The sequence below is a fragment of the Canis lupus genome, chromosome 27, assembly GCF_011100685.1.
Source record: "Canis lupus familiaris isolate Mischka breed German Shepherd chromosome 27, alternate assembly UU_Cfam_GSD_1.0, whole genome shotgun sequence".
In the NCBI taxonomy this organism is placed as follows: domain Eukaryota; kingdom Metazoa; phylum Chordata; class Mammalia; order Carnivora; family Canidae; genus Canis; species Canis lupus.
In genome coordinates, this window is record NC_049248.1 from 24,738,100 (window position 1) to 24,754,258 (window position 16,159).

Consider the following 16,159-nt stretch of genomic DNA (forward strand, 5'->3'; position numbering starts at 1 on the left):
ATCCTGACTGGGATGATGATTTCACAGGTATATAAATGGTCAAATCTTATATGTTAAACTTGAGTGATTTATTGTATATTGTATTAGTCCATTCAGACTGCTATAACAAAATACTACAGACTGGGTAGTGTATAAACAACAAAAATTTGTTTCTCATAGTTCTGGATGCTGGGAAATCCAAGATCAGGGCAGTAGTATGATCATATTCTGGTGAAGGCCCTCTTCCCGGTTCATAGCTGGTGCCTTCTACCTGTGCCTTCACATGGTAGGACAGGCTAGGGATTTCTTGGGAGCCTTTTTTACAAGGCACTAATTCCATCCATGAGGGTTCCATGCTTATGACTTAAGCACCTCCCAAAGGCCCCATCACCAAGTACCATTTTGGGGAGTCAGGATTTCAACATATGAGTTTTGGAAGGACACATTTAGATCATATTCATAGCATATATAAACATTACTCCAATACAGCTGTAAAAAATACTTAGATCCAATTTATTTGAAATAAACATTTTATAATTGCATTATGCAGTACTTCTCTAAATATGTCCCTCAGGACTAACATTCTATGGATTTTAATAGGTTTTACTAAAAAAGAGGATTCCATGGTTTAATAATTGAAAAAGCCTGGGATTAACACACTAATTGATTTATTTTGGGTAAGACTTCTGGGAGATTTTAATATGTAAATATGCATTGTGACTCTTCAATAGAGGAGAGTTATTCAGTATTTCCCTAATTTGACCATAGAAATTTTCTTCTGAGACTTTTTTGTAGGAATCACATTCCTTAAGGCTTTACTTTAGAAAATGCTGGCATAAGACATTATGATGATTTAATAGTAGATACAGTTGCTAAGGGTTGCTGGAGGAGAGATGGGTGGGGTGATCATGTAACTGGGTGATAGGCATTAAGGAGGGCACTTGATGGTAGTAGCCTGGGTGTGTGGTATTTTTAAAAATATTTTATTTATTTACTCATGAGAGACACACAGAGAGAGGCAGAGGCACAGACCAATGGAGAAGCAGGCTCCCTGCAAGGAGCCTGATATGGGACTTGATTCCAGATCCTGGGATCACGCCCTGGGCCAAAGGCAGATGCTCAATCGCTAAGCCACCCAGGCATCCTGAGCCTGGGGGTTATATGCAACTAATGAAGCACTAAATTCTACCTCTGACACTAACGATACACTATATGTTAATTAAATTGAATTGAAATAAAAAAAAAACAGTAGATACAGTTACTATAGTAAGAACTTTGAACTTTCAAGAAGTATTATAATTTATGATTAAATAATGTGACCCTCATATAAATTCAAATATTTGAGCAGATTTTTCAAATACTTAAAAAATTATTTGCCAGAGGATTGCTGGGAAGATGATGGAGTAGGAGGATTCTAAGTTCACTTCATTCCAGGGATATCCTTAGATAATAGCCAATTCAGGGCAACTAACTCAGAAAATGACCTGAAGACTGGCAGAACAGACTTTCCACAGTTAAGCACAGAGAGCAGGCCATATTGAAAAGTATAAAAGGGGCAGAGATATGATTGGGAACCAAACTCATGGGACACTAACCACAAATGAGAGGGATTCTACAGGCACAGAGAAGGACAGGAGCAGACATCACACCTGGCATCCTGGCACAAGGCAACTTCACTGGGAAGACAAGTCCCCATAACACATGGCCTTCAAACCCAGTAAGCCTTACAGCAAAAGAGCTAAATGAAACAGAGATAAGCAGTATGCCTGATTTAAAAAAAATGAAAGTGATAGTCATAAAGATACTCATTAGAATTGAGAAAAGGATAAAGAATTTCATTGAATCTTCAACAAAAACAGCAAATTTTTAAAAACTATCAGAAATAACTCAACTGAAATAAAAAATACACTGGAGAAAATCAGTAGCAAAGTAGGAGGGTCAGAAGAATAGACCAGCAAGCTGGAAGACAGAGTGATGGAAGGCAACCAAGCTGACAAAAGGAAAAGAGAGTAATAAAAATGTGAGTAGCTCAAGGGAACTCAATAACATCATCAAGTGTAACAACAGTTGTATTAGAGGGATCTCAGAAGGAGAAGAGAGAGAAAAGGGCATAGAAAATTTATTTGAAAAAATAATAGCTAAAACCATCTGAAATCATATACTTAAAACATGGTGGGGAGGAATAAAAATTCAGTACTTTTAGAATGGGTTGAAACTTAAGAGACCATCAATTTCACAAAGACTGAAGTACGCATAAGATGTCATATATGAACTTAATGGTAACCATAAATCAAAAATCTATAATAGATACTCAAAAAATGAAGAGAAAGGAATTCTAGCATATCATTATAGAAAGTCATCAAACCACAAGGGAAGAAATCAAGAGAAGAAGAAAGGAAAAAAAGAAGAACTAAAGAAACTAGGAACTAAGGAACAAAAAACAACGATAAAATAAGTAACAAAATGACAATAAGTACATTCCTATCAATAATTATTTTGAATATAAATGGACTAAATGTTCAATCAAAAGACATAGGGTGACTGAAAAAAAGCAAGATCCATCTATATACTGCCTATGGATGACTCACTTCATACCTAATGACATATGCAAATCGAAAGTGAAGGGATGGGGAAACATTTATCATACAAATGGAAAGCAAAAAGAAGCCCTGGATAACAATATTTATATCAGACAAAATAGGCTTAAAAAAAGACTGCAATAAACAAACAAATACCTAATGATAAAGAGAATAATCCAACAAGAAGATATAACAATTTTAAGTATTTATGCATCCAACATAGGAGCACCCAAATACATAAAGCAACTATTAACAGACATAAAGTATGAAATTGATCATAATACATTAACAGTAGGGACTTTATCCACTTATATCAATAGATAAGTCATCCAAGCAGGAAATCAAGAAGGAAACAGTGGCTTTGAATGACACACTGGACCAGATATACCTAATAGATATATACAAAAAATTCCAACCTAAAATAGTAGAATACACATTTTTTTAAAGTGCATATGGAACATTCTCCAGAAGATAGGTCTCATCAAATTAAAAAACACTGAAGTCATACGTATCTTTTCTGGCCACACTAGTGAAACTAGAAATCAATACTTCAATTCAAAAAATTCAAAAAATATATAGTTTGCCAAATGAATAGCTCATGTTCCTCAATGAATGCTTCACATGAGATACCTCCCTTTTTAAAAAATGACAACTATTATTCTGAGCAGTTTTAGGTTTACAGAGAAATTGATACAATGTACATAGAATCCCCATATTCCCCTTATCACTTACCCAATTTCCCCTGTTATTCACATCTTGTGTTAGTGTGTTACATTTGTTATAATTGATGAGCTAATATTATATTATTATTACCTAAAGTCCATAGATTACATTAGGATTCACTTTCTGTGTTTTACATTCTATGGTTGGACAAATGTATAATGACCTGTATCCACCATTTGCAATATGATACAGAAGTGTTTTACTGCCTTAAAAGTCCTCTTGATCCATCTATTCATCTTTCCTTCCCCCAAATCTTGCTAAACATTAATTTTTTTCAGTCTCTATGGTTATGATGTGCATATTGACAAGTGAAAGAAGCCAGTCTGAAAAAGCTACATTTGTGATGTATTTGTGATGCCAAATATATGAAATTCTGGAAAAGACATCATAACTATATATGTAATATTCTACTGCATGGATATACCATAGTTTGTTTATCCAGTCATCTACTGAAGGGCATCTTGGTAGCTTCCAAGTCTTAGCAATTATAATGAATATCTGTGCTCAGTTTTTCTACAATATCTGTGCTCAGTTTTTGTGCAAACATGTCTTCATCTCATTTGGGTAAATGAGATGGGTTTGTAACAAACTGAAAACTGTCTTTCAAAGTGGCTGCATCATTTTGCATTCCCATCCACAATGAATGAGAGTTCCTTTTGCTTCACATCATCAACAGTATTTGGTTTGACAGTGTTCCAAATTTTGGCCATTTTAATAGGTATGTAATGGTGTATCAATGTAATTTTAATTTACATCTCCCAGATGATGTATAATGTAGGACATCTTTTCATATGCTTATTTGCTATCTGTATATTTTCTATGATGAGGTGTCTTTTTAGGTCTTTTGGCCATTTTCAATATGATTGTTTTCTTATTGTTGAATTTCAAGAGTTCTTTATATATTTGGAATACCAGTCCTTTAGCAGATATGTGTTTTGCAAACATTTTCTCCTAGTCTGGATTTGTTTTTCACAAAAGACAAGTTTTCAATTTAATGAAGTCCAATATCCATTTTTTCTTTCAAGAGCTATGCTTTTGTATTGTATCTAAAAAGTCAATACCAAATCCATTGTCATCTAGATTTTCTTCAATGTTATCTTCAAGGAGTTTTAAAGTTTTGTGTTTAACATTTAGGTCTATGATTCATTTTGAGTTAATTTTTGTGAAGGATGTTAGGTCTGTGTTGACATTCACCTTTTTTTTTTTTTTGCATGTAGAGATATTCAGTTATTCCAGTATCATTTGTGAGAAAACTATCTTTGTTCTATTGTATTGCCTTCACTTCTTTGTCAAAAATCAATTGACTATATTTTTGTGAGTCTATTTCTAGACTCTCTATTCTGTTCTACTGATCTATTTCTCTGTTCTTTCACCAACTCCACATTATTTTGATTACTGCAGATTTTCTAAAAAGATTTTATTTATTTATCTAAGAGAGAGAAAGCACACAAATGGGGGGGGGAGGGGCAGAAGGAGACAAAGAAGCAGACCCCCTGCTGAGCAGATAGCCCTACATGGGGCTCCATCTCAGGACCCTGGGATCATGACTTGAGCCGAAGGCAGACACATAACCAACTGAGCCACTCAGGCACCCCAATTACTGCAGCTTTATAATAAGCCTTGATATCAGGTTATATCTGTCCCGTTTGTTCTTCTCCTTGGCCGTTCTGAGTTTATTGTGTTTCCATATTAACCTAGAAGAAGTTTCTCAATATTCGCAAAATAACTTTCTGGGGTTTTGATTGGGATTACATTGAATTTATAGATCAAGTTGGGAAGATCTGACATCTTGACCATACTGAAACTTTATACAAGGGATCTTTTAATGTTAATAAAACTAAGCACCATTATTTCCTTCTTGTAGCTTTTCTTTTCCTAGTTTCTTTCTCTTTCATTCTTTCTTTCTTCCTTCCTTCATTTCTTTGCTCCTTCCTACTTTCCTTCTTTCCCTCTCCTTATTTCTTTTCTTTTTTCTTTTCTTTCTTCTTTCTTTCTTTCTTTCTTTCTTTCTTTCTTTCTTTCTTTCTTTCTTTCTTCTTTCTTTCTTTCTCTCTTTCTTTCTTTCTTTTCTTCTGACTTCTTCCAATATATCCTCTTCTCTCTCATTTCCTTTTTTTGCACTATAAAACATGATTTCTGCCAAGAGCTTACAACCTAAAATAGAGAAATAAAAATCCCAGGTATAAGATGGATAAAGTGTGGCAGGAAGGAAAAAAGGTAGAATGAATAATATGCTGCACTTCATCACCTACACAAAACCTTAGCATGTTGTACAATACCTTTTCAAGGCACTTAATTAATATTAGTTAAAAAAAACAAATGAATGAATGACTTGGAAATATGACTTCTTAGTCATTTATCAGTAGCAGAGTCCATTGACATTAATAGAGCTTCTTTGAATTATTCTTGTCTCTGGCTATGTTTAGATTATTGACAATTCCTTATACATCTAGTTCTGTAAGTACAAAGTATGCTATTATATGTTGCATCAAAAATATATTCTTTCTAAACTAGTATACACGCATCCTTAAACACAGCAAACAATAGCAATAATACATTTCTCTGTATGCTTCAATTCATGAAACTACCAGTGATGAAAAGGATGGTATTTTGATAATAGCATTACAATGTGGTATCTGTGGGTGGATCTATGACTCAGAGATTGGATTTTCTTCTCACCCAAGGTGCTTTTGATAAGATCTCTTAAAATGCAATAACTTTCTCATTTCAACTAATTATTTTTCTCTGTAATGTACTAAGAACCCACTCTTTTCTCATGCTAAGTATTAAAGTTGGGCCATCCAGAATAATATTCTTGAAAAAAAAAATCTGAAAGAAAATTTGGAAGGGGAGAAAGTGTGAAATAGAAAAGGATTTTCCAACCCTGTAAAACAGTTCCAACCTTTTAGCAGGAGCATATAATGACTTAATAATAATAATTTAACAATAATCCATTTTCCAAGGCATGTTCACAAATCTAACCTAGCCTGTCACATGAAACCTGTGAAGGAGAGACCAAATGATTCGCCTAAAATCAAAGTGGTAGGGTGCCATCTCAAACCCAAATCTCCATTGTTCTTTTCACTTATGTCTGAGTCTTCAAGTCATTGTCATTACAAAATTATGCACTGTCATCACAAAATTATACATCTAGTAGATAAGAGCTCTATATCAAGAGTCTAGATGAAAATCTTAATTTTGAACTTTTTCTCATATTACTTTTCCTCTGCTGCCAAAAAGAAAAGTTATACTTTTATTTTCTCAATTTGGTAAGTAACCAAACTTCTTACAACTTCAAAGCAATAAAATTTCATTGGCCACCCTAAGCAATAAAATAAATAGTGACTTGCTTTTCTACTTTTGATTGAAATGAGACTTATATAAACAAGAAGTTTTATGAGATCTGGAAGTAAACATGTATTTTTCTTGTACTATTTGTCTCCCCATGATCCACAACTTTGTGCTAATTTTCAATGCTACAATGAATCACAGTCCAAAATTAAGGTTTATCCTAACTACAAAAAAAAAAAAATGAAAGGAGATACTTCTCAACTAAAATTATATTTGTTTATTTATAGAGTATGCGACTGTGTAGTACTCAAAATCTAATACAGAGAAAACTATGCTTTAATGTAAAGCATAAAAAGCCTAAATATTTGTATATCAATTGTTCAAATGAAAATGAAAATGAACTATAAAACTAAAAAGTTGGAGTAATTTTTAAAAATAAAGCCAGATGAAAATAAATAAATAAATAAAGCCAGATGTCAGTCTTAAGAGTGACTTGACTTATACTATTTTTAAGTTACGAAACTAAGAAAACTGCTCTCTTTGGGCAAAGTATTATAACCATGGCATAGTAGTTTTTAGAAAATTGGGTGCCAGTCCTGGATCCACTACTAATAAGTACTTTATGGGCTCAGTCTTAGCATCCTCATTTGCAAAATAGTAGGTTGGGACTAAGATATTTTTCATATCTGATGTTCTACCATTCTAAATTCCTTTGCAAGGACTTCTAACTACTGTTAGAACCACATTTTTATTGATTTCTCAATGTTGCATATTTTAATGAGAGATGTTTCCAAATAGTGAAATACATCACATCAAATGTCTGAATTGCACTAAGTTTACAATGCACTTTTGACATACAACATCTTGTTTAGTCTAATTATAGCAAAGCTGAGTTAGGAGTCATGTACATAGCATCATTGTTATCTCCTACCTCTGCAAAGACAAATGAAAGACATGAAAGCAAATGCTTTCTATGAACTTTGCGTATTTCTAGTAAATAGGAGTTATAAAATTAACAGTCCTCAATCTCAGGAAGCTGCATCTCAGACACATAGAAGAGACTAACTTATGGTGCATTGAAAGAAATAAGCCTTCCAAATGTCCAGGATGATGTTCAATGTAAGAGGGAATGAAGCTCATGAAACTTGAGTCAGAAATGTGCTGAATCTTTTAAGATTTCTCTGGAAAAAGTTACAACCAATTTTCATATTAATTTGTATAATATTATTTGGATGACATCTGTTCAATACCATAGCTTTGACACTGGACCATTAAGAAAAAACGTTTAAGGGAAGTATAACACATGTTTAGAGAAGTACACAAATCACAAGAGCACAGGCTAATGAGTTGAAGAAAGGAGAGCATCTCCAACGTCCCAAAAGTGCCCTTTGTGTCCTCTGCTTGTCACTAGCACCCAAAGCAATCACTATCCCGGCTTCATTTCTGAATTTTATGTAAATGGTATGATATAGTAAGTACTGCTTTTACCCAACATTAAGCTTCTAAGCTTCATCCATATTGTTGTGTATAGCTATAGTTTGTATGGTCTAATTGCTGTGGGTATTCAATTACATAAATATGTTTCAAATTTCTTACCTATTCTAATGTTGATAAGTATTTGGATAGCTTCCAGTTTCTGGCTATTATGGATGATAGTGCTATTAACCTTTTTACATACATTTTTTAAAGAATTATACACATTTTTTGACAAACATAGCTATGCATTTTTAAATCTTTCCTATGCCCAGGGTATGCATCTATTCAACTTTACTGGATATTGAAAAATGGTTTTCTGAAGTAGTTATACCAATTTATACTCCCATCAGCAGTATATGAGAGTTGCCCCATCCTCACCCCCGCACCTGATGTTACTAAAGCACTTAATGACATTTTTATTTTTCATGTACCTTATAGTTGTAAAAGCAAATGACTTTGAACCAGTGAGCTTTTATACATTAAAAAAATGAAATAATCTGATTAATTTTGCAGTAAAGATATGCTAAATTTATCCTAAAATTTTTAAGAAAATATTAAGAGCTTTTTTTTTTTTAAAGAGCTTTAAGGAAGATACAAAACATGGTTTTTCTCTCTAAGTATGCTGTTTGTATGAGAAAGCACTTAGGTGACATCACTGCTGTGATATGAGAGTCAGAATCAACCAATGATTTTTAGCTGAAGAGTTCTAATAGTAGTCTGGGAGATATGGAAGTTTACTAACATGAGGAAAGTAGATATTTTGGAGGGGTGTGGAGTGAAGTAATTTCCCTGAACTATGTGTATGAATCCCAGGAAGAATTCATTTTGAGATACTGAAAATTAGGATTTTTATTCAGTTAATAGGGTGAAAGTAAGTTGGGTAATATTAGTCTAAGAAATTCTCAAACACTGATTATTTCTAACCTCAGAGGTCACAATTCTTCCCAATGTCTCTATCAGAGGTCTAAAAAATGTCATTTATACGAGTAATCAGTGAAACCAAAGGTGCATTCACAGCTCAAGTCATATTGTGGTTTAGAAAAAAATTAGAATAATTATGGACCATTTGTCTTCATTTTTTTAAGCTTACACATGATGAAAAGCTTTAGTTGATATAAGAAATGATTCTCCCTCAAACAAAGTAGAAAACTCAGAGCCATGAAAATCCAAAGCATTGTTTAGCAGTTACAATGGTAGGAAAACTCATCTTTCTAAGTCTCTTCTAATAAACTAGCCATTCCCATTTTTCTTTACTATTAGATGATCTCATCACCTTATATTTGGATTGCTTCAACTTTTCCTTCTTCTAGCTATTGTTTTAAATTTTTCTCTGGAAAAACAATGCAAAGACATGTCCATATACTTTGACATCTAGAAATCACCAAAGTTGACTTAGTCATGAATCCCTTTATTGAAAAATATTTGTTGATCTCTGTTCCAGAAAGGTTCCAAAGATAATATTTTGAAATCACTAATATAATCTGATAAGTAAAATATTTTAAGTGCTTAGTATAAAATTTAAATGAAGTTTACTATATAGCCCTTTCTAGATATCTCTAATTATAGACTGTATTTCCCTCTGATGAAAAAATGTGGAACTTCTGAATTTCTTCATATTATGAAGATTCAATGAGCCCATTAAGAATACTTTTCTCCTCCCTCCCTGTATTTAAATGAAATGACTCATGTTTGCATTATATATTTTTTAAAGATTTTATTTATTTATTCATGAGAGACACAGAGAGAGAGGCAGAGACATAGGCAGAGGGAGAAGCAGGCTCCATGCAGGGAGCCTGATGTGGAACTTGATTCCAGGATCCTGGGATTATGACCTGAACCAAAGGCAGATGGTCAACCACTGAGCCACCCAGATGTCCCTGTCTGCCTTATATTTAGAGCACACTGTAAACTCCATCGGGAATGAAGTCTTCTTTGTATTAATCATTTCACAGTATCCAATATAATGACACATATAAAAAGTTATATAATGCTAATTATTTGATTTGTTAAGAAATAAAAAGAAAATGATGATAGCTAACTTGTTTTGAGCATTTCGTTCCAATGTGTCAATCACTATGTATGTATGTGCATTTATTTTCACACGGACTTTTAACAATACCTTCCAGAATCATTACCCCTGTAACAGATGAAGCATCTGAAGATCTGATAAGGTAACTCACCCAAGGCCACTTGAACAAGGTCTGCCTATGCCCTTAATCACCATGCCTTCCCAAAAGAAAGTGCCTTGGCAAAAGGGGAGGGAGTGTTGTCACAAGAACACTGACTAATCATCAACAAAAGGTATATTTCAATTTACATCTCAACCACTGACCACTGAAAACCCATCAGTACATCAGATATCCATTCTGAGGCATTCTCATGACCTCATTATAGTAGTAACGATTTTTCCTTTTACGTCTCTCATTTCAGAAAGAACTCATGTGGGCAGCCCTGGAGGCCCAGCGGTTTGGCGTGGCCTTCAGCCTGGGGCATGGTCCTGGAGTCCCGGGATCCAGTCCTGTGTCGGGCTCCCTGCACGAAGCCTGCTTCTGCCTCTGCCTGTGTCTGCGTCTCTCTCTGTCTCTCATGAATGAATAAGTAAAATCTTAAAAAAAAAATTGTTTAAAAAAACAACAAAAAAGAAAGAAAAGCATTATTGAAGTGATGCTCTCTTAATTAGAATTTTGCTCTTATAAAGACTAATATGAAGGTGATAGCTTAAGTTCTGAAGCTGAACCTGGGAACACAAATCATAGATTGGTTGGTTGGATCATTTTTGCATTCAGGACAACTAATATTTAGAATACAAGGTGCAGACAATAAGTTTCATGGGAGTAGGGGGGGGAGATTGCATTAGGTACAGCAGCCACCACAATTCTAAAATATTAGTCTCATAACTGAGGTTCAAACAAAATTTTGTGGAAGCTCAAAGAAGGAAGGGAAATAGTGTTTGAGTGAGTGTTCTTCCACCTTCAAGCACCCTACTCAGGATGCCACTGTAGTATTTTGCCCCTCAGCTCCAGGTCTGTCTGGAAAGAGTGATTAAAGCTGCGCTGTTCTGAAATTAGGGGTAGGGGATCACTACAGCTGAGGTCTTTTGTCCCATGGGCAAAGACTGGGTGGTAAAGTCACAGCTGTTTCATTAAATCATGCAATCAGGGTTATTTTAATGATTAATGACACCATCCCCGTTTAAGGCCAACATAAGGAAATACATTTTAAACTGCAAGAGAAATAGGTTCCCAAGTAGAAAAAAAAAAATCCTGATATTAGTATCTAGTAGACATACTCATATTCACAATTTATTGAGCACTTACTCTTGGCCAGACACTAGTAAGAACTTTATAAGAATTATTTTAATACTCATAAGACCCTGAATAAGTATTTTTCCAATTTTTCAGATGAGGATATTGAAGCTTGACACTGCTAGAAGCTTCTTTCAGCTCAAGCAGTTAATTGGTGGCTTAGCCAGCCTTGCCACCCAAGTTGACACAACTAAAAAGTCATAGATCGGGGATTTATTATCTATAATCCAAGAGTACAGTAAAATAACTCCTGTACAGTATTGCTGCATCCCAAACCCTCTGCCCTTTGACATTTTTCATGCCTCCAGTTTTTGTATGTATGGAAAGAAGACTCACATTTCAGTTACTGGAAAGGTAGATAGCAATACTCCCCACACCTATGCAAGTGTTCCCCTAAGCTGCTTTGTGATGCCTAACAGCAGCCTTTAAAAGCAGTGCTGACATGAATGTCAGGCACACTCTGATACCTAAGGATTAGGGCAGATTGTGTTTCAAAATAGACAGGGTTTACACTATATCAAGCCTAGCATAACCAGACAAAAGAAGACCCAGGCTCCTCTTTGTACCACAAAAACTTTCTTTCTAATAATAAAGCATTTCTCTATAAGTACAGTCTTACAAAATGATATATGTGTCTTCTCTCCTCCTTGAGATAAGGTAAGTGGAGAAAGAAAAAATACAATATGGAAATAACTGATATAATTATTTCTTCAAATGTCTAAATCCTGTAAGCATATAAATATAATCCTATACTTGTGGAACACAAATTCCCAGAGGGCAGGAATGTGTCTTGCTTATTTCACTAATCCTCACAGTTCCTAGCAGAGTGATCTGCACTTAGTAGGCACTAAGAAGTGAATTGAGTCAATGAGTTAGTTTATTCCAATTACTTGATTAGAAAAAAAAGAAGAAAAATCGTTTGAGAAATAGTCTCTCACAATTTCAAATGAGACCTCTTTTATAGTTCCTTAGAAACACAATATTCCATTTAGAATTTTAAGTAGGGATTTAGTAAAGGTGACTTTGTGCCTTAAATATAGAATCTGCCCAAACTCTTCAACTATATTCTCCTTCTAATAACTTAAAATGTATTTATACTCTCTTTGATTCATGATTATTTAGAAATAAGCAGAGAAAAAGCATATGCACATACACTGTAGAATCCCAAATATAATCACATGAGAATGTGAAACATATTTCCAGTTAATAATAAACAGTATTTCTGACTCTGATATTCATGATATTTCAAGTGCAATCAGAGATCATGGCATTTCAGGCTAGCAACTACCACAGAGATCTACTAATAAACTCTCTCCTTCCTCACCTAATAAGCAAGAAAATTGAAACCTGGAGGGCTACAGTACCACTGCCTAACGTGACACAACATGTTAGTAGTTAATTGAAGACTAGAAACCAAGTTTCTTAGGTCCTGGTTCAAGTTGCCTTTCTCCAAAGTTGATCTTCCAGCTTTTCCAGACTAAATCAACTCCACCCCTTTTGACCTGACAGCCTCTCCCAGGGGATCAAAGAATCAGCCTCATTACAAACAGGGTTGTTTGGTGTCTTGTTATTGTTGTTGTTTCCTTAAAAACACATGTTTCACACCATTTCTTCTTAGGGCTTTGGCTTTGAGATTTTTTTTCACTAGTACATAGAGATCTTACTTTTGTCAACAGCACACTTCAAGAGCGAAGCAGTCACATGATTGCACCTTGAGCAAGACATTGAAAAGGAAGATTTGTTTGATAACCTGAACTCTTTCATGCCAGGGGACATTGTAACTCAAAAAAAAGTGTTCTCTCTTCACTGAGGAGTGGATATTATTTAGTTTGTTTTAGAGCTCTCTATTCTGACAAAAACACTTGCAATAAAATACTTTCAACATTATGTGGCAAAAATAAATAAAACAAATAAATATATAAATAAAGTGAAGCCTATCTAGAGGGTACTTTAAAACCCAACATTCCCATTATTGGTAATGGGAAGCTGGTAAGCACCAGCTTACCATTCTCTGGATAATGACTAGAGTAGTAGTTTTAATAGTTCTATTATTCAGAGAACTGTCACAGGGTTAGCTAAAATCACTTAAGGACATATCCCTTAATATTTTAGGATCATGGTATTTCTCAAACAGGCAAACATGGGGAAAGAAAAAGCCAACTTTACAGAGTTAACCAAATCAGATTTTCATGCAATATAGAACAAGGAATTTATTGAGAAAAGGAAAACAAAATGAACGCTTGGTCCAAGACCCAGCCTCCAGCTATAAGCCATATCTTTAATAAGGGTTCACTTGGTGGTCACTTTAATAGTGCAGCAACTTACAGAGAATGGTAAGTTGGTGCATAATGGAAAAGTTGGGTTTAAAGTATCCTTTAAACAGGCTTTATTTATATATTTATTTGTTTTATTTACTTTTGCCACATAATGTAGCAAGTATTTTATTCCAATTGTTTTTTGTCAGAATAAAGAGAGCTGTAAAACAAACTAAATAACATCCACTCCTCAGTGAAACACTTTTTCTTGAGTTATGATGTTTCCTGGCATGAAAGAGGTCAGATCTATTTCTTCAAGAATATTTTCCAATTCTCCAGGCTTAAAGGAATCAACAGACGGAGGGAAAGAGAAGTGCATGCCAGAAGTCCCTGTATCACACTGGGTCTGCATTTACTCCTCTGGAGTCCCTTGTTGTCTGGGAAAGGAGAGTGAGCCTGGTTGATACAGGGGGACAGGTCTGCTCAGTGTTCAGTCACTTAATGTCAGCTGGCTGGGGCAGGACTCCAGGGGAGAACAGTTTATCAGCCACAGAGCTCTTGGGAAAGCTCACCACTGAAGAATGGGCCCCAGGGGAGCAGAACACTATCAACTCAACCATCTGAGTTCTGCTTCCTATTATGACTCCTTTTACCAAGAGAAATGATTTCCTAGTGGTTGGGCATGTTTAAATTTATTGCTTTATTTGCTGCCTATTGAATTAAGGAGGAAAATCCACCACAAGAATTCCTTAACAACATTGAAAGGTCATTTGTTTCATCAATTCTGTCCTTTCAGAGCACTCTTTCTACCTAGAATTTCTCTAATGGCTACTTAATAATTCTAGCATTTGGTCTCAGCAGTCTTCTCTGCATGAAACACCTGTTTTGGCAAAGTTCAAAAGGCCTCTATACTCACTAAAAATGATCTGTTTGGGAGAGTGTTTTTTTTTTTTTAAATAATTCCAAAGTTTTCATTTCAATTGTCAGCATACCCACATTCAAGCAATTGTTAAACAAGCACATACGTTTTAATTATCTAGATCCTTCAGGGTTATTTCGAAGAAATTCTTCCACTGATCTGTATAAGTGACATTGAGGCCAAAAAAATTCCTTTTCAATAATATAAAATATTATTCATATTATATTCTTCCCAGAAATGATGTTTGTTTTGATTACTATCCACAATAATGAATAGTATAATGATTACTAATCTATATAAGGTTACATTAATTCAAAAACCTGGTTCTCAGCAATAGTATTTTAGCTGCATAATAGATTGTATGTACTCAAATTTATTTCTTAATGTTCATTTAATTCCTAGATACTCCACTATATATGATAGTCTTTTTAGTGATAGTAGTATGTCTAGTTTGACTTTTTGACCCTCATCTACCACCCATTATTTATGGCTATTCACATATTTTAACTCATTTTGAGGTACTCTGTTCAATTATGTAATGTACAGGGTGTAGGTCCCATGAGGAGTCACCAGGACACAAAGTTAACAGATTCTGACTTGCAGCTGGACAGATATTCTCCTCTAGCTTCCTACCAATGCATTAGGACCCTGCGAGGGTCCTTGATCTGATGCCTCAAGTTCAATAAACTGGAGGTACCAGTATGTGGTGCAAGTATTTGGCAACATCTCAAATGAAAGGCAGCAAAACACAGTGGAAGGTGGCTTTGGAGTCAAATTGAGTTTAAATCCTGCTCTGACACTTAATCTGTGAAATAACCTTGGGGAGGTTATTTTACAGTTCTTTGACTTCTGGAGAGAAAATTAATCATAAAGAATTATAGTTGGGTTTAGAATGGTTGGCTATGCAGAGTGGTGGTTAAAGGTGCAGCCTCCTAAGTTCCAGTCTGGGCCTGTCTGCCATTTTCTAGTTGCTCATCCTTGGGCAAGTTAACTTAAATCACTCTACATCTTTATTTCCTCACCTGGTGATAATAGTTAACTTCTCACAGAGTTTTGGAAGGAATTAATTTTAAAAATAAATGAAAATCCTCTTTCACAATATTTAGCACATAGCACTCAATATTAGTATTTATTTTTATAAAATTTATTTCAGGTTCCTAGCATTCATAGGTACATAATATCCTAAGTCCAGTGTCTTTTTCATCCATACTCCTGTCCATGGTCTCTTTTCTCTGTTTCTAACTAATGTCAGAGGCCACAGTCATGAGAATGGAAATAACTACAGAGCTAGTGAAGAGAACTTATATTTATAAAATCTCCTAGAAAATATATTCTATTTTCAACTTCCTAGGTATTATTTTGAAGCCCTTAAAACTATTTCTGTCTTTGAAACACCCAATCCCTCAGCCATATATTTTCAAGAAAAAGCATCCTTTACTCTCTCTCCTAAAATATCTGTTTATTTTTTACTGAAACAGTTGTAACTGGTGTGAACACTCAGCAATCAAGATACTTTAGAAATGTTTTTCTATTTTCATTAAATAGTGTTTATCCCAAAGAGAAATGCTTTATGCCTTCAGCATAACTTTTAGAATGATACATATTTATGACATAATCGTATGCCACTTTTGG

General features: G+C 34.6%; 1 long non-coding RNA gene across 2 annotated transcripts in view; it reads right to left on the reverse strand.

The window, feature by feature from the left end:
- The window catches only part of LOC111092834, a 275,718-nt gene that overhangs the window by 96,800 nt on the left and 162,759 nt on the right, over nucleotides 1-16,159 (reverse strand). The window contains exon 3 of one of the 2 annotated variants that reach the window (XR_005379940.1): nucleotides 5,351-5,435. The exons of the other annotated variant lie outside the window; for it this stretch is intronic. This is a non-coding gene — a long non-coding RNA (uncharacterized LOC111092834). Of the gene's footprint in view, nucleotides 1-5,350; nucleotides 5,436-16,159 lie in introns of those variants that run through there. 2 annotated transcript variants of the gene reach the window in all.